The sequence below is a fragment of the Carassius auratus genome, unplaced genomic scaffold (assembly GCF_003368295.1).
Source record: "Carassius auratus strain Wakin unplaced genomic scaffold, ASM336829v1 scaf_tig00216833, whole genome shotgun sequence".
Taxonomy (NCBI): Eukaryota; Metazoa; Chordata; class Actinopteri; order Cypriniformes; family Cyprinidae; genus Carassius; species Carassius auratus.
In genome coordinates this window covers 26747-52345 of record NW_020528756.1, presented here as the reverse complement: position 1 = coordinate 52345, position 25599 = coordinate 26747, and the positions used below count along the sequence as shown (strand labels likewise).

The window sequence follows — 25599 nt, the reverse complement described above, 5'->3', positions numbered from 1 at the left end:
AAAGAGAAAAATGTCAATTTTGCCATCACTTTCTCAGCTGTTGTATTAAAAAAAGACACAAGGTTTCTGCAATTTAATGCTAAGATAATAAAACAAGTAACGTGTTATAAATGTACAGTTCAGGTCAAAAGTTTGAAAGCTTTGTTTTTCAACATTAATAATAATGAATGTTTCTTGAGCAGCAAATGAGAATATTAGAATGACTCCTGAAGGATCATGTGACACTGAAGACTGGAGTCATGATGCTGAAAATTCTGCTTTACATCACAGGATTAAATTAAATTGTAAAATATATTCAGATAGAGAACACTTATTTTAAATTCCAATAATATTTCAAAATTTTTACTGCATAAAACAAAAAAGATCAAATCAAATTCAGCCAAAGTGAGATGTAAAGATATTCCAAAACATTAAAAAGTTTACGTTACATCTTAAAAATAAATTAAAATACAAAAACTGCTATATTAACCATGGTGATAACTGGAAATGCATCATCGCAGTTCATAAAAAAAAGTTAATTGTGAACAAAATCCACCCCAGCAAGCTTTCATTCAGCTTCCTCTATTTTTGAATGCAACATGCACATCTCAAAAATCAAATCAACAACTGATGCATAGAGCCAAGGCCCACCCTACATTATTTTTGCTTCCCAATAATTAGAAATAGATGAACTTATATGAAATAAACATAAACACAATAAGGAATAAAAGATCCAGATTTCATTGCAACTTTAACCAAGTCAGAATATTTCAGCAACTGCTCTTTGTTTGCGACAAACTGAAGGTTTTAATAAGTTAAAGATAGTAGTCTATTAGTAGTAGTAACTGTAGAAACTATGGCACTTTTGTTCATTACTTGTATCAGTGGTTTTGCTGTTAACAAGCCAATCGCTAATCAGGATCATTTGGTAATTGCAGCTTTTTAATGGCAACTCTGGTCCCACCACCAACTGCAAATAGTCTCTCCATTTCGCCTATCCTTCCCTCTCTCTTTCTCTCTCTCTTTCTCTCCATCCTGTCAGTGCACTTGAGTGAAGTCAAATAATATATTTGCCGGGCGTAACAACGCTGCACATTCTTCCCCCCGTCTTCACTACTTATTTTTTTCCCCTCCCGCGTTGGAAAATGAATGCTTTACGGGAACAACATTCATCACTGGTTATTTCCCTCTCTTTGTCGGCTGGCAGTAAAAAAGCACTTAAATGCACATCAACAGAATAACAGTCATTTCCATGCATGTTTGCGCACTCGTCGTTCTCATTAGCTGCTGCTCTGTTTCTCCCCCCCGCCCTCGCGCTATCGCCGTCTCCGTTTTTGTCTCTCGCCCTCTCTCTCTCTTTCTCTCCTCCCCCCCTCCTTCTGTTAGGGTCCCAGGGGCCCCGCTAGTTTAAAGAGCGCTCTTTATGAGCAAAATGGAGGCCCCGCCGTGTGGCCCCGTGGTGTCGCGGACAGAACACGATGCCGCGCAACACTCGCCCTTCTCTGCTCGTCTCCGCTTGTCGAACAATCAATTTCAGCCCCGCTCCGCCATCGGCCCCCCGTCTACACCCATCAGCTCCACATCCTAAAGCAGAATTACTCAAAGCGGCCATAGCCGCGGAATGAGCTGCGTGTGTGTGTGTGTGTGTGTGTGACAAAGCACTTCATTAGGCCCTGGTGTAAAATAGTTATTGTCACACACAAGCACACGTCCTCAGACTTTTAGCTGTATCAGGATTTGGTGGATGCATTTTCTCTATGACCTGTTACCCATCAGCCTCTCGGTTCTTGCGTTTACTGAGAGTATTATAGCTTTACAGGTCATAATGGAGATAATAGCGTTTTATATTGGAGATCTTGGGAAAGTGCACACCAAGAGAAAACCTAATTTGTTAGGTGCAGGTTTTCTCTTCTGTTTTGTCATTGTTCTTGCGTTCATGTGATGTGCGGTGGGGTATGGTTAGATATGCATGATGAACTAGTTGTTCAACAACTGATTAGTTGACCAGTGAGTATGTTGCACCGATATTTAACTGCTTATTTTAATGTCAGATACTGATCAGCCAGTAATTATGTTCATACTCTTGCAAATAAACAACACATTTCTGACTTTATGCTGTTTTGTCGAAATAAATTAAAATTAAAATGCACACAAAAAATAAAGAATTAGAAATCTATTTAAATGCTACAGTCAGAATCAGGAAAATTTTAATTTACAGTATACAAAATGTAATTGATGAATTACATTTCACTAAATACAGCTGCATTTATTTGATTAGAAATTCAGTTAATTGCAATTTATAATTGGTAAAATATTACTAGAATTTAAAAGTACTCTTTTCTATTTTAATAAAGTTAAATTTAATTTATTCCTGTGATGCAAAGTTGAATTTACACTTCAGTCTTCAGCGTCACATGATCCTTCAAAAAAAAAAAAAAACTTTTAATATGCTGATTTGCTGCTTGAGAAACATTTCTGACCATTATCAATGTTGCTTCATATTTTTGTCTTATCTTACTGGCCCCAAAATTTTGAGCTGTATTGTAAAAAAAAAAAAAAGAACCAAAATGATACAAAATGTTTTATCTATACAATACAAAACATTACACCTCATTGACTTTCATTGCATGGAAAAAAATTATATTTCGTGTCCCATAGGAAACAGAAAGTCATGCTAGAATTACATGTATCTGCAACTCCGTATCATCAGGAATGTTTTACACAAATTTACCTTTGATGCCTATTTAGGTGTTAAACAGATCTTAAGCAAGCCCCAGTCATGCCATTATCCTTGTCAAGGGTTGAAGGTCAACCAGCAGATCAGGACTGTTGAGATGAGCAGCGGTAGATTGATAATCTTCTCAAACAGTAACTATTTCCATATAATGGGAGTGTTGTTCTCTCTCTAAGCTACAGCCTCTGAATACTGATCTTTCTGATTAAATCTGCACTCTGCTCTTAGTTATATATGTGCTGCACATGCTAGAGAGTGTCTGCAGTGTGTGTGTTTTGTAATTGTATTTTCAGCATGTATCAAACATCTCTTAATTATCTTGTATACTTCACTAGTGCTTTTTTGTACAGTTTTATAAAGGAACTTTGTCTTTAGATTTTCTGAAAATGCAGTTGCTAGGGTGTTCAATGTGGTTACCAGGTTGTTACTAAAGTGTTCTGGTGGTTGCTAGGTAGTTTTCATACTCTGTTGATTGGTTAATGCATTCCACATTTGTTCTGATTGGTTTCTAGCATTTTGCTATGCATTTGCTAGGCTAGGGCATTCTGGGTGGTTACCAGGGTGTTGCTAGGGTGTTCTTGTGGTTGCTAGGTAGATTTCTCACTCTGTTGCCATTCTATGCATATAATCTGCCTTCCCGGATTTGTTCTAATTGGTTTCTGTCATGTTTCTATGCAGTGGCTAGAGTGTTCTCAGTGGTTGCTTGGGTGTTGCTAAGGTGTTGCTAAGGTGTTATGGGATGTTGCTAGATAGTTGCCTTACTCCATCGATCAATGTAGGCATAAAATCCTAAATTCTGCATATGTTTATGTTGGTTGATAGTATGTTGCTCTACAGTTGATAGGGTGTTCTGGGTGGTTGGTAAGGTGTTGCTAAGGCATTGTAGGTGGTTGCTAGGTAGCTGTCTACACATTTGTTCTAGTTGGTTGCTAGCATATTGCTATGCAATAGCAAGGGTGTTTTGGTGGTTACAAGGTATTTTTCTTGCTCGGCTGTCTTTATTTGTGAATTTGTTCTTATTAGTAGTTAATATATTGCTATGTAGTTGCTAGGGTCTTCTGGATGGTTGCTAGGGTGTTCCGGGTGGTTGCTAGGTAGATTTCTTATGTGTTGATCATTGTATGCATAGAATCTTCATATTCACATATATTCTGATTTGTTGTTAGTATGTTGCTAAGCAATTGCTAAGGTGGTTTTCTTGCTCTGTTGATCATTTTATGGATAGAATGCTTATGTACACATTTATTGCAGTTTTCTAGACTTTTCCCCCCTTATCATTTTATGCATTGGATCGTCATATTATTGGAATTATCACAATAAAGTGTGATGAACTGCTTTAAGGCTTGATTCAGTTAGCCTGTAGATTAGCGTGCAGCATCTGAGCTAGTCTAGCGGTGTGGTGCTAATCTGAAATCTGCTGTGGTTAGAGGCGGAGAAGACGTCTCCCCCGCGGAGCTGGAGGAGGCAGCGAGCGCAGGGAGTTTGATTCCTGCTCTCGGCTGTAATGAAGTTTGACATTTCGTTTGGAGAGAGCAGCGACGTGTGCTGCCCATGCCTTGATTAGCGCTTTCTAATTGACAATAATAAGAAGGAAGTAGTGATTGTGTTCTGCACACTTTTCTCAGCATTAATTGCAGCCATTGGCATTGATTACAGACGGGGGCTGCTCACACGGCTGCCGTGTCAAGGGCTAGGAGTGGAGGGAGGGGGGGCGTCATCGTCTTCCTCGCAAAATTACCGTCCGCACCGCTAGCTCTCAAATTAGCGACTGCAAGAAATCGAAGTTTCTCCTCACGTATGCTGGAAGAAAATTTTTTGAGAGCTATTAAGAAATGAGTTAATGTTCTTTGTTCACACCCTCCAATCTTCCATGGCTCACCCACAGCCCTCGTCTCCAGATCCACAGTGTAAAGTGGCATTTCCCACAGGGACGCTAACACTCGGTAATCGCAGGTTAGATGACCACCTTATTTCCTGCTGCCTGAAGAGTGGCTCCAGCTAAACTGAGATTAGGCTGTAAATGTATTCAGGTCCCTTACACACTTCAATTTACCTCACCTCAGACTTCTTAAGTTTTTAGATAAACTTTTTTTGGCTTGTTTTCCAGGTAAAATACATTTACATGTAGCAACATTGCAGAAGATTCATTTATTTATTTAAAATAATTTGCTTAATCACACATTTTTTCTACAATTATTCGCTATTAATCATGCCTAACTATTATTTTTTAAATATACTTTTATATTGCAATTTACATTAAATCTTCAAATTAATGTAGAAAAAACATAAAGATATTGTATTTTTAAAAATGTATTGGGTGGCATCTTTTTATGACTGAAGGCAAGTATCAATGATACCAATACTACTGATGTCTGTATGAAATAGATTAACAATTATAGATTTTCAATAGATTTGAACCATTGGTTTTAGCCGATCAACATTACAAAATAAATGAGAGCTATCAATTTTAACATTTATAAGACTTTAAAAATAACAACAAGTCTAGATTAAATATAGATGAATCTTTAAAGCTTCAAAAGTTATTGATTTCCTTTTTTTTTCTATGGTCTTTGATCAACAGATATCACAACAGCTGGGCTATTAGGTTTTTTGGCTGCTAGTACTTTAAGAGCTGTCACTGCCAAACAGGACGTGTTGATTTCTTTTACTTTTTCAAATATATATATATATATTTCTCACCTAAATATTTGTTCATGCACTGCATTTTGTTCATGCAAATGTTGCACAATAGCTTACACACAGCACAAACCTAATTTTCATGAGCTGTTACACCAGGTTCACACATACTCCGTTTGCAGTGCGTATGCAGTCCATGTGTGGAACGTGAGACGATCATTTTATATTATCGGATTATCGGCCGATAATGATTGGTAGCCAATCAATCAGAGCACCCCTTGTATACATAATTATTTTAGTCTTAAAAAAATTATTATGGTACCATGTCTATTAAATAAGTGTTCCTAAGTATTCTGATAAAGAAAACACTTTAATAAACATCCGGTCCAAAAAGGGAACAATATTATGGCACGATAAAATTTCTAGAAAAGGTGGAAACAAAATGTACAAATTGTCAAAGATGCAGGGCAGTCAAATCAAAAGATCACAGTGGTTACTTTTTATGATAAAATAATGAATTAAAATGAAAATTATCAATGCACCATAATAATCAGTGTAATTCAGTACCATAGTATGAAGGCCTGTTCACATCAAGGATGATAACTATAAAGATAACAATAAAGATATCGTTTTAAAAATTGTTCTCAATATCAAAGAAGTCCACACCACAGCTATAACGATAAAGGCACAGAATTTTCAGAATGTTTTTTTCCAGCTGATGAAGATACGATCATTGATGCCCAATCAGAGTCCATCCTGCTATAACAAGCTTGAGAATTTAAAGCGGCAGATAAGCATGCGCTAAGAATAAACAGACGATATTGGCCCTGGTGTGAACGCTAATATTGTTATCTTTATAGTTGTTATTCTTGGTGTGAACATGGATTAACTAAAAAAGCATGATGTCATTTGTAACCATCTATTGCTGTACCAGGGTACTTTTTAGTTTAATCATGACTCTGTAAACAGAGGTTCAGATGGTTGATCTGACAAGGGCAGCCCTTCACTGTTAACCTCAGCCTACACACACAATGCCCCTGCTGTCACAGCCGGAGATGGGCACTCTTCACTGAGACTGTGTGTGTGTGTGTGTGTGTTTGTGTGCTTGTATGTGCGAAAGCTTCTGCATGTGTGTAGTGTGTGAACAGTATTCTCAGAAGCCCTCTACCCCCAGCTGTCTGCTGTAGCTAATGATTGGTCCCAGGGGGGCTGTTGGGAAGAGGAGTGTAGAAATTGAAACAGACGTTTGCGTCCCTGCCACAACGTGTGTGGCAGCTGGGAGCGCCGCTCCGCCATTCATACGCGGGAGGGAGAGCAGACTCTTAAAGTCATGAATATCAATGGTGAACACAGAGTCAGTGATGAAGCATCAACTGCCAACCTGCCGTGTTTCCAGCGAGCTCATATCACTATATCTGCTTTGTAGTGCCTAAACGGCACTCATGGTAAACACAGTGATCTTGGGAAAAGAAAGAGGCCTTAAGTGAGGGTTTTGTTCTACCTCTTATGAGCACCACTGAGGGTTTTTTTTTTTTTTTTGTATTACTGACAGAAACAGGAAGTCTAAATTTACAGATTATACTGAAGTGCATTTACACTTATATAATAATTTCCGATGATAGTACATTTTAATTTATTTAAATACTGTTAATAAATAATATTTAAATATTAAAATACAAAATTATTGTTGGTTATATCTTTGATTAATTTAATAAAACTGCATAATATTTTTTTTTTATTTAGTGTCAAAGACAAATAATTTTTATTTATTTATTTTGATATATTTTTTAAGTAAATGTAATAATATAATTTATATGTAGAATTCATGTGTTTGTTTATTTTGCACAAATATGTAGCTATATGTATTCAAAATTCACTACTTATTAATTTACAATTATCTATTTAAAGTGAAAAGTGATTACAGTTGTGAAAAGTGCTTTATGAATTAAAATATGAATGTATAAATTTAAGCCCATGATCTTGACATATGATTAAAGAAATTAATTTATAAAAACGTTTATACATTTACATGTACATTACCTACATACCACAGTAACATTATCATTAGGACGAATCTTTCTTGCACGTCTTTGATAAAGATAAAGCAACAATATTGATTGAGAATTATCGTAATTGTGTAACGAGGCTAATTGTTAAACCCTCTAATTTGTCTCTTGCCATGTGTAATTAAGCTCAAATCCCACAGTGCATTTGAGTAATCCTCCGCTTCATAATTTATTCATTATCAAGCTGTTCTTATTAAACGCCTCAATCATAATTATTAAACGCGTCTTATCAATAAAACAACAAATTGCGTCGGTTTACCATATGAAAGAAACGGTCACTGTATGGAACTGTCACAGGGAAACCGAAGTGTTAAAGTTAGCATTAGCTAGATGCTAAAGTCATCTGAGCCTACGGCGGGTCGGGTGGCTGTAGTTTATTGTCCTGTACCCCCTGCGCTGCCTCCATCTCTCTCTCTCTTTAAAGAGCATGCAAGCCCAGCGATCCCTCAAGGTAAACCCCCAAATTACGCCTAATGTTCTACACAGGCTAATGGTTGTTGGTGCCATTAGAATATGCGTTATTTAGCTCCGCGGGTTTCAGACACTTCCAGACCCACACACACACACATCTGCACACGCACACTCTTATACACCCCAGGCCTGTAGAGATGAATGGAGTTCGCAACACTGCAATGAGCTTTTGATGCCAAGACAATGGAGGAGACTGCCCGCATCTGACACACTGTGTGTGCGAGTGTGTTTCTGAGGGCCGCTAACAATATGGGGTCCACTTTGTTGGGCCCCTCTGCCCCTGGGCTGGTCGGGGGGTTGTGGGTAATAGTGTCCCGAGGGCACCCAAAAATGATGTGGAAGTGTCATGAGGTTTAGAAAGATGGCCGTGGCTTCCCCACTGGCACCCCCTTTTCTTATCGCGTCACAGAAAAACACGGCAGGTTAATATCGCATCTGTACCTTACGCCCAACACAACCTCTCGGATGCTCATGTGGCATCACCCATTACAGCGCTGGTCCTCGGGCAACAGCAAATCATCATTTGTTACTCACGTGCGCGTCCCCTTCTCGTCAAGCTAATAGAGGTGAAACGGAGGCGTGGTCCAGCTCTTGTTTTTCTCTGTGCTTGTGGATCTTCACTTGTACTGTGAAATCTGGTGGAAGTGGGTAAGAAGGGTTACTGTTCATCAGTTGTGCTAGGAAGCAAAAAGTTGTTGGTTTTTATTTTATTGTTGTGTGTATATGAAGAGTTAATTTGCACACAAAAAAAAAATTATAAAAAAAAAGACTGCCATGTGTGATTTTCCACATATAGTATGAACCCTAAACACGGTTTGTCACAAAAGTCGGTATTGTTTGCTGTCAAGTCATCGCGAGTTCACGTTTTACAACAGAAACCAATAAGTCCATTTTAGCGAATCAGCATGCAGTATTCAGGTCAGGTGACAATGCTGCTAGTTACTCCGAAAAGATGCGCTAGCTGAGAGTAGTTTCGTCTGATCGCATCTACACTGATATTAATCAGATACGTGCATTATTTGTTTCTGGGGTGTTAGCAGACAGATCGATATTCCCCTGTTAATGCAAGTTTTTATTAGGATTTTAGTTTTTTTTCATCTTTGGTTGAACTTCATGTCTGTTTTCTTTCCTCCAGCCAATGGGATGTCAGATTCTCTCAGCTCCACCCCTGGCATGAGCAGCGCCACCAGTCCCAAACTTGAGCCTCCACCATCACCTCATGCCAACCGCAAGAAACACAGACGGAAAAAAAGCACAGGCATCACCAAACCAGACGGCCTTTCTGCAGGGAATGAAGGTAAAGGGATACAACTGTACAAGTTTGTATCATTTGTACCAAACATTTGAATTTACTGTATCATTTATATCTCACTGAACCATTGATAACAAAATAACACAAATACCAGTAGTTTATTGGAAATAAGTTACAGTTTTAGCATTTGTAGGCTTGTTTTAGGTACAAAATGCTCTCATACAAAAAAATCTAATTGGCCTGTGGCTAACAAAATAATTAAATCCTTTTCTGAATTAGAAATCTTCATTTAGTGATCCATTGTTTTGTGCCACGTACAACAGAGATGATGTGTCATGAAGACGGTGCCACTTGGGTTTTATTGCCCATCCCAATGACAAATACAGTCTCCTAATTGGTTGTTATTGAGGAAACAAAAGCGCTTCCCTCAGGCTGTTTTGTTGCCAATGGGCAAAATCCATCAACTAGATGGACACCGTCCATCAATGATGATGACACAGGCGCTTCCTAATAAAATCATTGTTGTTGTTTTTTTTGGGAAAACTATTTAATAAATCCACATTTAGCCTATGTGCATCTTTGAAGTCACACAGAAAGACCACAATCAAGCACTAAAGACTTCAGTTCTGTCAACATTTAGCGTCTGAAGAAGGATTTTTGTTTAATTTTCATCCGTTTCCACTATTTAAATGCGACCAGGATCAAGTTTAATTGTGTTTTTACATGAGCTAAAATCGCCTCAAATGATCCAGCGCCACTATTGTGACTGTTTTATTCGTTTTAAATGTGTATGGATGACATTAAAAGCTCAAGGGATCGCAAACGTGGTCATTTCCCATTGCAGCAGGAGTTAAAGACGTTCTTAATGCTCGTTCTGTCTCATTACGCAGACAGTTCCTCAAGAGTATGAGGTCTAACATCTGATTTTCTTAAGCTTTGCTTGGTCATCTGGCAGAATAACAGTGGCTGAATATGTGTGCGGATGCAATTTCCATCATGAACGTCGTCGTTTTTGCCCCTGTACAGCTTGAAAGGTTCTATTAGTGCGTGCTTGTCTGTTCTATTGAGTGCATGCAGAATACAGACATATTGCTTAAGTATGAGAATCACTCACATGGAGCAAGTGGTATCTGCTGAAGGCAGAGGAGTGGGAGAGGTGGGAGGGGGGCGCTTGGATCCTTGAATAAATTGCTATCAGTTTATCTCATTTACAGGGCAATCAGAAGCGGCGAACGCTGGCAGAAATCGAATTTTAGCTGTTGTGAAGCATCATAAATCAAATGTGCTGTCGCTCTCGAAGAAGGTGAGGCAACTTTTTTGTGCTTCGCTTTATGAGCGAACGTCTCTGGAAGTGTCCGGGAGAAATAGTCTCGGGCAGCTGATGGTTTCACTATTAAGACACGCTTAGACAACTAAATGAAGTCTTATTCATTTTAGTGAATCAGTTGATTTCAGTGCTGATGCTTTTGATTCAAGCAGGCCTGGACCATTGGACTGTTTCGACCCTGAGTTTGAGTCAAACATGCAGAGCGTCTTCATTTGAACAGCTTCAGTGGAGCATCTCCGGTATCATGAACATCTCAGGTGTTGAAAGGTCAATCCAGTTTTCCTGATGCTTTAATGCCTTTGTGACCATACCTTTATCTTCGCTCCTGTACAGGAAAGCCATTCTGGAGCTTGATTAATCTGGGCTTTCTGTAGTCTTCTATAGGAAACATGCAATTTCTATAAATCTATTTATTTTTTATATGTAGTTAACAAATAAGGCTGCATTCTCATTGCATACTTTATAGCAAAGAAAAATAAAGTATAACATTAAATTAGACTGTGTTTTCAAAATTTGGATCACAAATTATGTACTTTTTGAAGTAATTTTTTTCAAGTTTTTAAATAACATATTTAAACACATTAAATGTAATAATAATTACATTTAAATATAAAAAGAATAGGTATTATTACTAGTAAGAGTTGTAAAATATTAAATATATAACTACTACTGCAGTATTAGTACCAGCTATTACCACTATTAAATTGTAATTAAAATATTAAATTATTCATGTTTAAATATTTAAAGCTAATATGTAAAAACTAAATATTGTTATTATTAATAGTAAAAAATAAAAATAAATAAATAAATATATATATATATATATATATATATATATATATATATATATATATATATATATATATATATACACATAATTATTATTAGATTTTTATGTTTTTTTATATATTTAATCTAATCATTCTTGTTTTTGGTATGTACATATTTCAGCACAATTTTAAATATTTTTTAAAATATGAATGACAAAATCTCATTTATTATTATATTAATATTATTTGTTTTAAATATGTTGACATTTTGTATGTATTTAATGTATTTAAATATTAAATATTTAATCTACTATTTTGATTAGTCTTAATGGTCATTTAGTTATTATTATGGCAGAAAATATTTGTGTATATATCATCTATATAATATAATCTATTATTGGCTCTGCATATCGATAATCAGACATTTGAACATATCAATAATCAGTATATAAAATAAGCAATACGATCTTCCAATCATTTAATCAGTATTTTGTCCTATCCTTTTTTTTCTTTTTTTTTTTTTTCTTACTTTTAAATAGGTTTTATACTGATATAATGATGTCCAGGTGGCATTACCTGTTTTGATCCTCCAGGCTGATAAATACACTTGCCCAGCTTCCAGACAGCCGGCAGCCAATGAAGCTTCATGTGTTTTTGGACTGAATGCGTTGGTTCTCTGAAGCACTTTGCCTCTGCTAGACCTTGTAAAGAAGATAAATGCGACTGCATGTACTGTATATATTTGTACATTCACATGCATCAGATCATTCTTGGGGTGTGTTTATGTCTGCATTTACCTTCAGTTCATTGTCTGAAGTGCTGTGTGTATAAGGGGTGTTATTGTTTACACTGTGTGTGTGTGTGTGTGTGTGTGTGTGTGTGTGTGATGGAGACGGTGAGTGCGTTCTCGCCTCCTCAGTGTTTGGCCCGTATCCCCCCAGGCCCGTGTCAGTAATGGGCGCGTGCTGATTGCTCTAATACAGGTTAGGAATATTGCCTTTAATGATGTGTAAAATGAGCAAACGCTGCCGCTGACATTTACAGATGGCACAGGCAGGTCTGGTTCCTCCCAGCTGCCCGTTAATTCTCAGACACCAGCTAGCATCTCTATAGGCCCAGACCTGTTTAGTGTACTAGTTCAAGATTGTCAACCTATGGAGTTTGTAAAGCAACACACATGCACACACACCTTGACTTCAACCCCTCGCGGCTTCGTGCGGCTCTGATGTGATGGATCTGTGGTTGCGTGGCCGTGTGCTCTGACAGAATAGCAATCGGGTCACACTGGCAGGTCCAGATGTGGTACTGGAGCAGGCGTCTGACCCAGAGGGCGTTTGGACTAGAAGCATCAGCCTCCTTTAGATGGGATGCACAATTCTTTTTCCTCTTTTTCATTCTTGCTTTCTGGGCTAATTTGCTATGAATTTTTTTGTTTGTTTGTTTTTGGGTGTTCAGGTTGCTGGAACGTATCTCAAATAAAAGACCAAAATTGACCCTAGTTAGTGTTTCAATAAATGTTAATGGCCTTATTGTGCATGATTTATCAGTACATATTTTTCAAAAGAAAAAAAAAAATGTTTCATTCCTGATGAATGCAGTCAAGTCCCAGAAATTAATACTGTTTTTAAGCAAGAATGCATTAAATTGATCTACAGTGACATTAAAGTCATTTTTGTTTATTAAAAGATGAAAGCTGTTTTCAACACTGATAATAAGAAGAAATGTTTCTTGAGCATAAAGTTAGCATATCAAAATGATTTCTGAAGGATCATGTGACACTGGAGAAATTTATGCTGAAAATGCAACTTTGCCTCACATGAATTAATTACATTTGAACATGTATTAAACGGTTCATATGATGCTTTTTAAAAGATCATTATTTTGTGTAATTTGCTTTAATGTTCAAAACACATTATTTTTCGAATACTGCACATTATTGTATGTTCTCTATGGCCCTCCTCTCTCAAATGCATTGTTTTCTACAAAGTCCCTCCTTCCGACAATCGCAGTCTGCTCTGATTGGCCAACTGACCCAGTGCATTGTGATTGGCCGAACACTGCAAGCACTCGTTGGAAATGTAACACCCTTTTCCATTATTCTCGAGTTTCTTCTTTCAAAATAAATGTAAAGACAGTTAAAAATGTCCTTAGTTTTATGATCAGTTCAAGCCTGAAAGAGGAACAGAGTCACGTGACAAATAGAAGCTCGTATGAGTTTGCAGTACACAAGCCTCGGACGGTTAAGACAGCTGACTACACTGTGATGTGACTGTCTCTCTCTCTCTCTCTCACACACACACACACACACGTGCGTGCAATGCTCAAAATTCCGCATTTGAACATTCAATAGTAAATACTTAAACTAATAACAGAACATACTTCCAGTAGCTGGAATTACCTGTGTAAAATGTGTTGCTGTTCTGTTGCAAATAATCTTAAAGATTCCTAAATGCATCTACTTTCGGAAGGCCAAGTAAAGTGCTTTTGCTTTTGCCAAGAAACACACAGCATCTCCCTGACATGATTGCTTCAACACTAACTGCGGTTACTGAAACCACACTGCCTTTTTTTGCATGAACATTTGGGTAGCATTACGCAAATATTTCCACATAGTGATGTAGAGATGGGGGGGGGGTTGTATGAGCCATTTTAGGAGGGCATGGTTGACTCTTTAACTTTTATAAAGAATATCTCTTTGGATTTGAGACTTTAGTCTTTGAAACTTTTCAGATCTTCTTCATGCACCAAGAGCTTGTAACACTCCAAAGAGAAATGACAAATTGAAATCGCATCATATGACCCCTTTAAAATAGAAAACAGTTGTTTTAAATTATGAAAAATATTTCCCAATATTACTGTTTTTGCTGTATTTTTTTTATCAAATAAATAAAGCCTCAGTGAGAATACAAGACTTTAAAAACATTTTTTTTTATTCTTACCAACCCTTAACCTTTAAAATTGTAGTGTACTCTATATTGTGTGTCTGAGTGTGAATGCAGTGTAAATAGAAACATGAATGAAAGATCACAAGAGCCAAGAGGAGAGGAGGAGAGAAAGACTGTGGTTTTAGATGTTGTTATCTTTCTTTTATTGTAGCGTATTAATTAAGGTAAGTTGTTTCTGCCCTCTTTGCCTCCAGTCCCTCAGATTGGATTTTAACTGGATGTATTCGGGCAGAACCTGCTCCGCTCCGTCTCATTACTGCTAATTTCTGAGCACCAGTGGCTGATTGGGAGCTGGTGTTATTGCACATTTTATATCAACAGAACTCAGAGTCTTTGGGTAATTTTTGTAGATACAATGCTTTCGTTTTTTCCTTTAATGCAGTGCATTTCCACTTTTATTTTCTGAGACCATCACTTAAGTCACCTGTCTGAGACATTTTCCTTATTTTAGAATAAGAGAAAAGTCATCGGTTTTATAAAATAATGCATATGAAAGTATGTTAAACAATTTCAAACTCTTAGTTTTGAGCTTCATCGTCGTTTAGATTCTAGATCTAATTATTCAAGACAATTACTCAACCTTTAATTAGTTTTGACACAGTTGTTGACATGTTTTTCCTCCAAATTTGTTGCAAAATTGTTGCAATTTTATTAAATTATAATTATTTTTTTATTAAATTTAATATTAAATGAAAAAAAAATGTATAATTATTTTATTTTATTTTATTTTATACTTTTAATTGCTTTAAGTGAAAAACTTTAACCTAAATGTAAATATAATATCATATTTGAAGCCTAACATTTGGATTAATCCTGACATGCAACAATTAATGGTCCATTTTCTCTTTTTTATGGTCAAATGATTTTATTTTTATTAAAATAAACTGCTGTTAATTTGGATGTGAATTATGAACTTTGACCACTGTATATAGAGAGTACAGAGGTAAAGAATATGTTTCTAAACCTAGCGAGCCTATCTAGACAGCATTGTAGTGCATTCAGATTCTAATTAGGCAGCTCCTTTTTATTCGAAGAAATGTTACTGAAATAACAATTACCGAACAACTAAAGCACAAAATGAATGTCGATTGTCCTTTATTCTCTGTGGTTTCAAGCTGCTGACATCAGAAACAGTTTTTTAATAATTCCATATTGAAATTACCTGTTGTAATGGCTAATTTATCAGATGGCCAGTCAACAGAATAATTGTCTGTGTTCAGATGCAGAGGTGTGTAATCGTTGGACAGTGCAATGCAAGATAATTGTATTGCTTTTCATAATAGCAGGAGAGAAACTGTCACCGCATCCAAAATGTTATCCAAATGTATTCCCTTTTGTAATACTAAAATATGAAATATGTGCACTTAAGAAAGATGTTTGCATGATCACTACTTACTAAAATTAAAAATAGAAATAAAAGCTTTTGGTACTAAAAAGTAAACTTTATTAAACTTAATTAAAATTTAAACCTTATTTTGACCACATTAAGAAAAAAATACTACTAGAGAGCTTTGTGCAACAGATTTATCCACATGAATTGTGCATCCCGTCATACATCGGTGGTTAATTTCCAGCAAAAAGAAGCATGAAATGTAAACAAAGCAGAGAGATCAACTGGGGCGACAGACCTTCACCCTTTAGTCCTTGATTTAGACACAAAGCTGCTGGCTCTGTATTGATCTCTGGCCTGGAGTCAAGTCCCGTGAATAAATCGGGTAATTGAGGAGGGTGTCAAACGAATTGGATTGTTGCCGGTCACTCGAGGCCATGCAGTGAACGGGAGTCTTTGACAATCATCTGCATGCGTTCGAGTCATCATATGGAGATTATTGATCGGAGATGAGAGCAGACGGAGATCTATATACTTCACATTCACAAGATTAACCGCTGCCTTAAAACCACGCTCAGCATTTCATCGAAATTTACAGTTATGTGTGGAGTTTTATTTAGAGATGGGCGGTGTGATAGCAGAAATGTCATCTGGTAGAGACTTTCTACCATGTACCATTTAATGTACATTTTCTATTAATAATGTTATCTTTTTGTTTCATATTCATGAAGTTCCAAATAAATAAAAATGTAAAAAGAAAAAATAGAAAAAATTTACATTTAATTTGTAGTTTATATTCTTTTTTTATTCTATATTTTATTATTACTTAATCATTTCTTGATAATTCATGATAAATTATTTAAAACTGAGACCTAAATAATGTGTATAATGTAATTATATAATTGTATTTATAATATAATATAATATAATATAATTATAGTATAGTATAGCCAACCCTGCAAAAAAAGCTGCACGAGGCGAAAATAAGTTCACAGACTCGAACACTGCAGTGTAAGTGTGTGTATGCGTGTGTGTCTATATATATATATATATATATATATATACATACACACATGCACACACACTTACACATGCGCACACACAGTATACAGTATCTATATCGATAATTAATTATTATATTATATCCTTGCTAACCCTGTCAAATATATATCTCACAATGTAGGGGAGAGGTTTACAAAAAAGAAAAAGAAAAACTGGGGTTGGCCTGTGACCTTGATAATTCATAATAATTTGTCTAAAAGTGAGACCTCAGTAATGTGCTAATGATCATTTACAGTGGGCGTCAATAAATGGTGTTATGTTGTGCATTTTAATACTAATAAACAGCCTTTTTTTCTGTGGAACAACTGCAATGTTCGAGTCGGTGAACTTATTTTCGCCTCGTGCAGCTTCATTGGCTATAATACTCACGTGTGTAATCATCATCCTGTACATATCAAAGTAATCATGGTTTTGAAATGAATGTTGAGCAAATTGCAGAAAATGATGGTCTGTTTTTCACCTCTCGCCCCTCATTTGAGCTCGGTAGAAACATTGCAGTACCTCGCGTGTGTTTTTGCGATGTGGAAATTACTGTGACCAGAATGATTAACCCACATTATATTCTATTTAGGCAGCTGCAATAATAATGAGTCTTCACTGGTAATGAGATAAGTACTCTAATGGATGTATTTACCTTTTTAATCACTTGGATTTTACGATGCTGATGAACAACAGCAAGTTGACACTAATCGCAGATACCCATAATGCACCTTGGATATTGGCCATTTAAATGTTTGTATTTTCAGCCTGTAGTGAAGATGATCTGGAACTAGGAAATAATGGCATTTATGTTTATGTTTTTTTGTTTCTTTAATCTGCAAATTCATATTTTTTTATAATTTATTGTTTTAATGAACTAATTATTTAATATCATTTTTTTTAGATACAAATATTTTAAAATAAAGTTTTGAAATAAAAATGATAAAAAATTAGCATATGTAAGCATATATACACACACAAACAAAATAAAAAAAATTTATTAATTGCATTAAACTACACATTTATTAATAAATATCAAATATGACAATTGTGTAATGTAATTCAAGGCTTAAAGTTATCTGGCTCAATGGAGGATCTCCGGCATACAGCTTTTGGTTGCGGAAAAAAATAGTCCTAAATAAAACAAAAAAACTTGATAGTATTTTCGAGTTTGCCTACCAATGGTATGAGAGGAGCACAGCTTTCACTCTCAACCAAACTAACATTACTAGCCACTCAGACTTTTTTACCCTTATAAACATGAGACGTGCATAATAATATCCAATCTCAGCTTTGATGAACAGAGAAGCATGATAAAAACCTGAGAGGCGCAATAGTCAAAGATGTCCATCTAACGCATATTTACTTAGAAAAACTAATTACAAAGCAGCAGAGCTTTGTAAACAGCTTGGAGTAACTTAATCATGTCATCTCCATAGGAATTATATTCCAGAACAAATTTACCAAAATTGACTTGTTCACGCATGATTTATTTATGGTAACTTACCCGTAATTTACCAGTAAAGACTGTTTGTTTGAAAGGGGCTAAACTCTTTCTCTGTTTTGTATCGTATTGCTTCACGTTCAAATGGGAAATCTCACTAGATTTGTAACGTAAATCATTTATAAACCTTTGCCAACACAGGAGAATAGTAATACATCAGCCTATTTCTAAATATGCTATTTATTGTACGTCACGATTTCAAAATAAAAGTTTCTGAGTTTGCATTTGGCTAAATATAAACATTTAATTGATATATTATGTATAGGCATATTACATTGTGTATTTTAACAGGGTTCTTCAATTAAACCATGTAATTGCTTTGTTTTGATATTTTATTTGAGCCACTTTTTATTGCCAATTTTTATTTTATTATTTTATTATTATTATTTTATTATTTTATTTTATGTTAGTGTTCCTGTAGCTCAATTGGTAGAGCATTGCACTATCAAGCACAAGGTTGGGGGTTCGATTCCCCCGGGAACACATGATAGGTAAAAATTGATAGCCTGAATGCTAAGTCGCTTTGGATAATTAGATACAGCCCTAGATTAGTTCAAATATTTCAAAATACAACTGCATTGTTTTACTGTTTATGATTAAAAGACAAATATTTTGTGGTTATAATATTGCCTCGTTCTAGGAGAACCAATGATCTGTATTTTGTCTCATCTTGTGAGCTAAGTGTATTGTCACACCCCTAGTGTGATGTAGCTCATCATTTTCCTAGTCTATGATATAGCTATCATTCTTTAGGTCAACCATATATTCATGAAAAAAAAAATCAGTTTGAGTAAGGAAAGCGATAACTTTGCCATAGCATCCTTTCAATTGTTAAAGTTGTAAAAAAAAAAAAAAATTCAGGCGTAGGTATTTTTTGTTTAGTTTATTTTTTTCTTGCTTTAACCCCTTTTTAAATATGTCACATAGCATTTTTGCTTTCATTGTGTACACACAAATAATTTCCACTGAAAAGTTTGCAAACTAAACATTTTAAAACCGTATCCAAACTCATCTCCCGTTTGGTGTGTTTCAGAGCAAGAGGAGTCCTTTGAGTTCATCATTGTGTCCCTGACGGGTCAAATGTGGCATTTTGAGGCATCCACATATGAAGAAAGAGAACTGTGGGTTCAGGCCATTGAGAGCCAGATATTTGCCAGTCTACAGTCCTGTGAGAGCAGCAAGAACAAGGTAAGATGTGTTGATTTAGATAATGTGGAAATAGGTTAGTATGCCTTATGTACCCTTCAGCACTTTTCAAACTTGTGATATCTGAATTATGTCATATAGTCTCGATTAGGAAGCCAGAGTGATGCAGTGACCATCCAGTCTATCAGGAATGTGAGGGGAAACAGCTTCTGTGCAGACTGCGACGCCCCCAGTGAGTAAAACATTGTGACGGCACCCATTTCTGAACAAGAAGCGAGTCATTTTATTAGACATTTTATCCTATGTTTGTCTTTTACTTTGTTGTATAATGGCATGATGGTATAATGTGAAAAAGTACTTTAAAACAATAAAAAATAAAAATGAATAATTATAAAAAGAAATAATAATAAATAAGATTTAAGACATATTTCTGTTATTTTATACTTTAAAATAATAAAATTAAAAATAAATAAAAATAAATAAAATTTAAAAAATTTGATAACTTAGTAAAAAAAAGATATATCAGATATTTTTTCAGTTTTTTTTAGGTAGTTCACCTACATTGAAATAATAAACAATAATTCAAAAAATAAAAAAATGTAATATTTTAATATTTAAATGAAAATAATTTTTCAGGCATTTTTCTCTTTTTAGGGTAGTTTCACCCACATTTAAATAATAAAGATAGTATAAAAATAATGTGAACAGCTTAATAAAAATATTTTTCCAGACATTTTTGTATGGTCGTTTCGATCACATTAATATAAATAACATAATTTAAAATAACATAAAATAATAATAATAAAAAAACTGACATTTTGGGGGTAGATTGACACACTAATAGTAAAATAATACAAATAATTAAAAAAAATATGTAGAAAAAAAAAAAATCTATTTTTGTTTGATAGTTTCATATTGCCATAGTCATTGCTGAAAAGGACCCATCAGAACACACTTATAGCATATCGGAGTTTGAATGGCATAAAATGTAATTTTGGTAAGGGAAACTGAGTTGTAATTGTCTCTGACCCTCAGATCCGGACTGGGCCAGTCTGAACCTCGGCGCTCTGATCTGTATCGAGTGCTCCGGGATGCACAGGAACCTGGGCACCCATCTGTCCCGCGTACGGTCTCTGGACCTGGACGACTGGCCTGTGGAGCTCAGCATGGTGATGACGGCCATCGGGAACGCCATGGCCAACAGTGTATGGGAGGGCTGTGTGGAGGGATACACCAAACCCGGGGTGGACAGCACCAGGTGGGTCATCTGTCCAAAGCATTAGCTGGTAGCCTTGAAAACAAGATTGTTTTAAAAGTCAACAAATCATCTCCCAGGCCCTATGAACTGAAGTAATGTTTATAATAGATTTGTTAACTAATCAAATTATAATTTTTTACTTTATAGTGTTACTAGCCAAGTTTCCATCCAGTTTGCTAGCAATGTTCCTTTCTGTTTTGCACAAGTTTAAAACTAAAATAGCAATATGGCTTAGTGCTTTCATCAAATTGCACTTAATAGTGTGAAATTATTATTAGTTTTTTTTTATTATTATTGCTCTGTTGTTATTTGGCTAAATTGTGCAGCTCTAAAACAAGCACAGCAAACCTGGAGCTTTTAAAATGTAAAATTGTAACATTTTAAATGCATAAAATGCATAAAAATAAAAAATTGTTTATCAATCCAAAAATTTAACAAAATCGAAGCTTTAAAGGCTTCCTGCATATTTCTGCCAGAATAAAATCTTGATAGTTTAACATTCAAATATGAATGAAGACATCCATAAATATTAATATTAGCATGAAAATAATTGTATTATTGTTTTTATTATTAATTAAAATCGTAATATCTTATTTACTCATAATAAATAATTTCTGGCTAAATTGTGCATGTCTAAAACACAGCAAACCTGGAGCTTTGCATTAAAAATTTGCATTTTTATCAGAGCAAATGCAATTTGATATTTTTCTTCCAAAAATTTTGTCATCCTAGTTTATTCTCTACAAAACATTTTTACATTTTAAAACACATTTTGAAGCAATTAATCTTAAAACTTGAATGGGAAAACTCATAGCCTGGATACAATCTTGTGGTCAATTTAATGAATAATGTGTGTGGATTCTTAAGTCATAAGGCAGCTGTAAGTATTTAAGAGTGAAGTGTAGTATTTGAAGATCTGAACTCTGTTCAGGATGTGGAAGCATATTAAAAAAGCATCACATCCAGTGTCAGTTCCATGATCAATGACTGCACTGTGTTAAAGTCTTCACCCAATCATCGCTCCATTAGTGCTTTACTGCTTTTTGAAGAAGATGAGATGTTTCAGGAGATAATAGGGTCCACAGACCATTGTCTGGAGCTGCTCACCTGCTCCGCTTCCAGGCGATGTCTCGAGGTGTTTCCCGCTTTAAGCCTGACACACTCCCAATCTGTCTAATGACCTGGAGAAAAGAGTGGTTTTGGTGGCAATTAAGGACACTATTAGAGTCCCAAACCACTCCCTTTGGGGCTGAACTGAGAGCTCTCAGTGGCTCTGACAGCTATCCATCACTCAGAGGGGTGTATCAGTCACTCCTGAGGGTACGAGTCCCGTCAGACACGGCCTGCGCTTTGGTCTAATGCATCATAATGCAGGATTTATTCTAATGCTGCTGAACTCTGACTTGTGTTTTTATCAGTTAGATCAGGCTGAGACATGCTGTTGGACGGCTAATATACAGTATATAGCGAGCGCATAATTTATGCATATTTGTGTTACAAACATGAATGATGCCTAAAAGTATGTTGCTTGATGAGGAGAGATGTGCTGATACTTTTCTTAGCATCCGAACTTATCGTTTTGGCCTAGTGCATGATTAAACAGGTCAAAGTCCTACAGATTTCAATTGAAGGATGCCATAGCTAGAGACTTCAGCATTACTGAGGCTAATATTATTCATTTATTTTACATTCTCATTTATTTAATAAAAAAAAATCTACTAAAAGCAGTTTGAGAAAACCAAATTTGAAGATGTTATGTATGTATTTATTTAATTAAGACCTGTATTATAGGTATTCTGTTTTTATGATATCTGGTAATCCTTTTTTATTCATTTATTTATGTCATGAATATAATCTTTGATGCTGATATAGTAATAAAATAAATATTTTATAATACAATTATATTCAGGGTTATTACCATAAACTAAAACTATTAGATATTTTTTTCAATTTAAATTTAGCTGAAACAAAAGAAAGAAACACATTTTAAAAATAAATTTTAGATTTAGAAATTTTGATTAAATAAAAATTAGAAATGTTGCCTCGCAAATTTAAGCAGAAGTACAAAAATTACTACCTGGTAATAATAAATATATATATATATATATATATATATATATATATATATATATATATATATATATATATATATATATATATATATATATATATATATATATATAAACTGAGCAAAAATTAAATAAAGAAAATAAAAAAGTACATCAAATTGCAAAAAAATGTAAATAAATGAAAACTGAAAATATAAAAAAATACAATTCTGTATATTAATAAAAAAAAATAGTATTCTTTAAATAATACAAAAATAAATGATAATATCATTTTATTTTAAAGTGTTATATATATTATTATAATAATTATATAATATATTATTTTAAGTATTTTATTGTACAAAAAATTTAATTAAATTGTATTATACAGCCATAATTGGAAAACTTTTATGTAGTAATTTTAGAATATGGTCATCTGCAGATACTAAAACAGATATTGTGCATCTTCAATTAATAGTGTGTTTGATATCATTTGATAAAATGCAGAAAAACATTTGTTGAGGGTTTTCAGAGAAATCAGCCTTCTGAATTATTCTTGTCTCTGCCTGTGTATTAATTTACCTTTTGTTTACCTGCTGTACTATCTGTCCACAAGACAGTGGAGTGACCTGCTGCTTTATAGTATGTAAGTCAGCGTCAGGATTTCCCTCGGTGGAGAGCGTGAACAAAGATGTAACAGCTGCCCTAGTGCGTGCAGCAGATAGCGTGTAAAGGAAGATGGCCCTTTCCATCTCCTGACCACCCGAGGTGCTTCAGCTCTCTGTCTCTGTTCTTTTCTCTCACTCGGTGGCGAGCGATGGCTCACAGTTATCTATTGAGTGCTTGGCGGGCTGCAGCCGAGTGCTTTTGACTTGATGAAAGATTATTGATGCTGATATCCCCCTCACACTTCAGTCGTCAGGACGGGCTCGCTGCCGGAGGAGGGAATGTTTTTCATTGTCAGGAGAATCTGACGGTTCACGGCATCCTCCATTTCTCCCGTTCTCTCGCTCGCTCACTCATTCTCTCGCCCGCTCGGACAAAAACTGAAAATCTCATTACCGTCATAACTGATTTTCCTCAGCCAAAGAGTAATCAGTGAAACATGGTGTGTATTCAGAGTGCACATTTATTCAATATGGTGTCATTTAATTGTGTGTGTGTGTGTGTGTGTGTGTTAAATAAAATTTTACAAGCTTTAATTTAATACATATGAAATTTCGAGTGACAACGCAGATTTCCTGAGTCACGATTTGGGTGTTTGTTTTTGTTGCACATTGGTCATTCACTCCTTTGGACAGTCAATTATATATGTATCATTAAAAATGTGCTTTGACATCAGTGAGATGAGTAATCGGGCTGGTTTTAGTGTCGTGCAGTCAGGCAGGATTGATTTAAAACTCCTCACCGAGGTGAAAACTAACATCCGAGTGAGGGTGACAAGTCTTGCCGTAATGGCCTCTAGATTACTCGCATACACACTTTACCATGAGCTAAACACACATACTCATATGTGACAAATTCTTACTCTGTGGGATCATAATGAAAGCCGCGGTCTTAACACTAGATACTAGGGTTTTTTGTTTGTTTTTAAATAATTAAAGTTCTAAGGAAAGGTAGACATTATGGAATTTGAATTAAACTTATTTTACAGAACTTATTTATTTGTATTTGTAATTCATTCTGTCCGAGCACTAAAATTATAGAAATTTATTCATTTTGATTATTTATTTGGATTTTTGTAAATTATTGATTCTGTTAAAGTGCTCATGAAAGTTTAAAATTATGAGTAAAAATTAAAAAAAAATTATTTCATTAATTTTTTTTCTTAATCATGAACGTTTAATATCATTGTGATGTATTTAATTGGTTTTATATTGCATAATGTTTTTACAATTTATTCTGTTTAAGCAAAACTCATATTTAAAAGTATACATATTTATTTAATTGTATTTATTCAGCATTTTTATATTTAGTCCAAGTTTAAAATCATAGAATTTATTTAAACATGAAAATTTTTATTAATGCTGTTCAAGCTCAAGGTAAATTTTGTTGTTTTTTATTTTACTTATTAATATTGCAATTAGTTTACTTATTAATGCTAGGTTTTTTATACAATTTAAGGGACATTTTGCCAATTTTTGCCGTTTGAAATTACTGTCAGCTTGTTTCAGTTTACTGAATTCACAAAAAAGTTTGACAAAAAAGTCAAACATAGTTGTCTTCTCCCACCCAAACTTCTGTGATTGTGCCGTTTTAGAATCCAGCTTTGACTTGGAAAGCCCGTGCGTGTCTGCTGATGTGTTTCCAGCTGTTGAACTTCTAAATATTGTTTTAATTATTGAGCAGCGTCAATCGATCATGGAGCTCTGTATGTACTCTATTAAGCAGATTGATAGATTTATGATAGATTTACACAGATTTGTCATGAATTCTGCTGTGGACATCAATCTTACAGTGGTAGAGAGGATAGAGGCGCTGCAGAGGTCGGCTCATCCGAGGCTCTTTAGGGCTTAAATTAGAAATTGGCAGTTGCATGTGTTTTCATGTCGACTCTAATTGCCTGGCACCTGTGTGCCACACGACTGAGAGAATTCCTTCAGTTGTTGGTGAGACGGGATGCTGACCATTTCTACACGTCTGGCTTTGATTTGAATCGCTTGCGTCAGATTATTGCTCTTGGATTAAACTAATGTATAATGATGAGTTTTAACATTTATGCTAATTAAGCACTAAGATATGTTTATATCTGTATCAGGGTTATAACTGAAATTTTTAAGTAATACAATTTTAATTACCTGAAATACAATATTTAAATATAGTTATTCATGTAAATGTATTTTTTATCTTCTTTTTTTTTTCTGTTAATTGTCAAGGCAAGTTGACATCAGATGTGCTGAAATAACTCAAGCTGAAGTAACATTTAATAGAAACTATATAATGAGAATGACAAAAAAAATACAACTTTAAATGAAAACAATTAATACAAATAAGAACTAATTTAAAATCTGAAGAAAAACTACTATGTCTCCGTGATACTGAAGTAGCACTGATTTGTATCTGTGTCTATTTATATATGATGTCTTTCTTT

The 25599-nt window shown here is 34.9% G+C and overlaps 1 pseudogene; it reads left to right on the top strand.

The window, feature by feature from the left end:
• Positions 1-25599, top strand: part of LOC113099019 (arf-GAP with GTPase, ANK repeat and PH domain-containing protein 3-like) — an 86917-nt pseudogene that overhangs the window by 48577 nt on the left and 12741 nt on the right.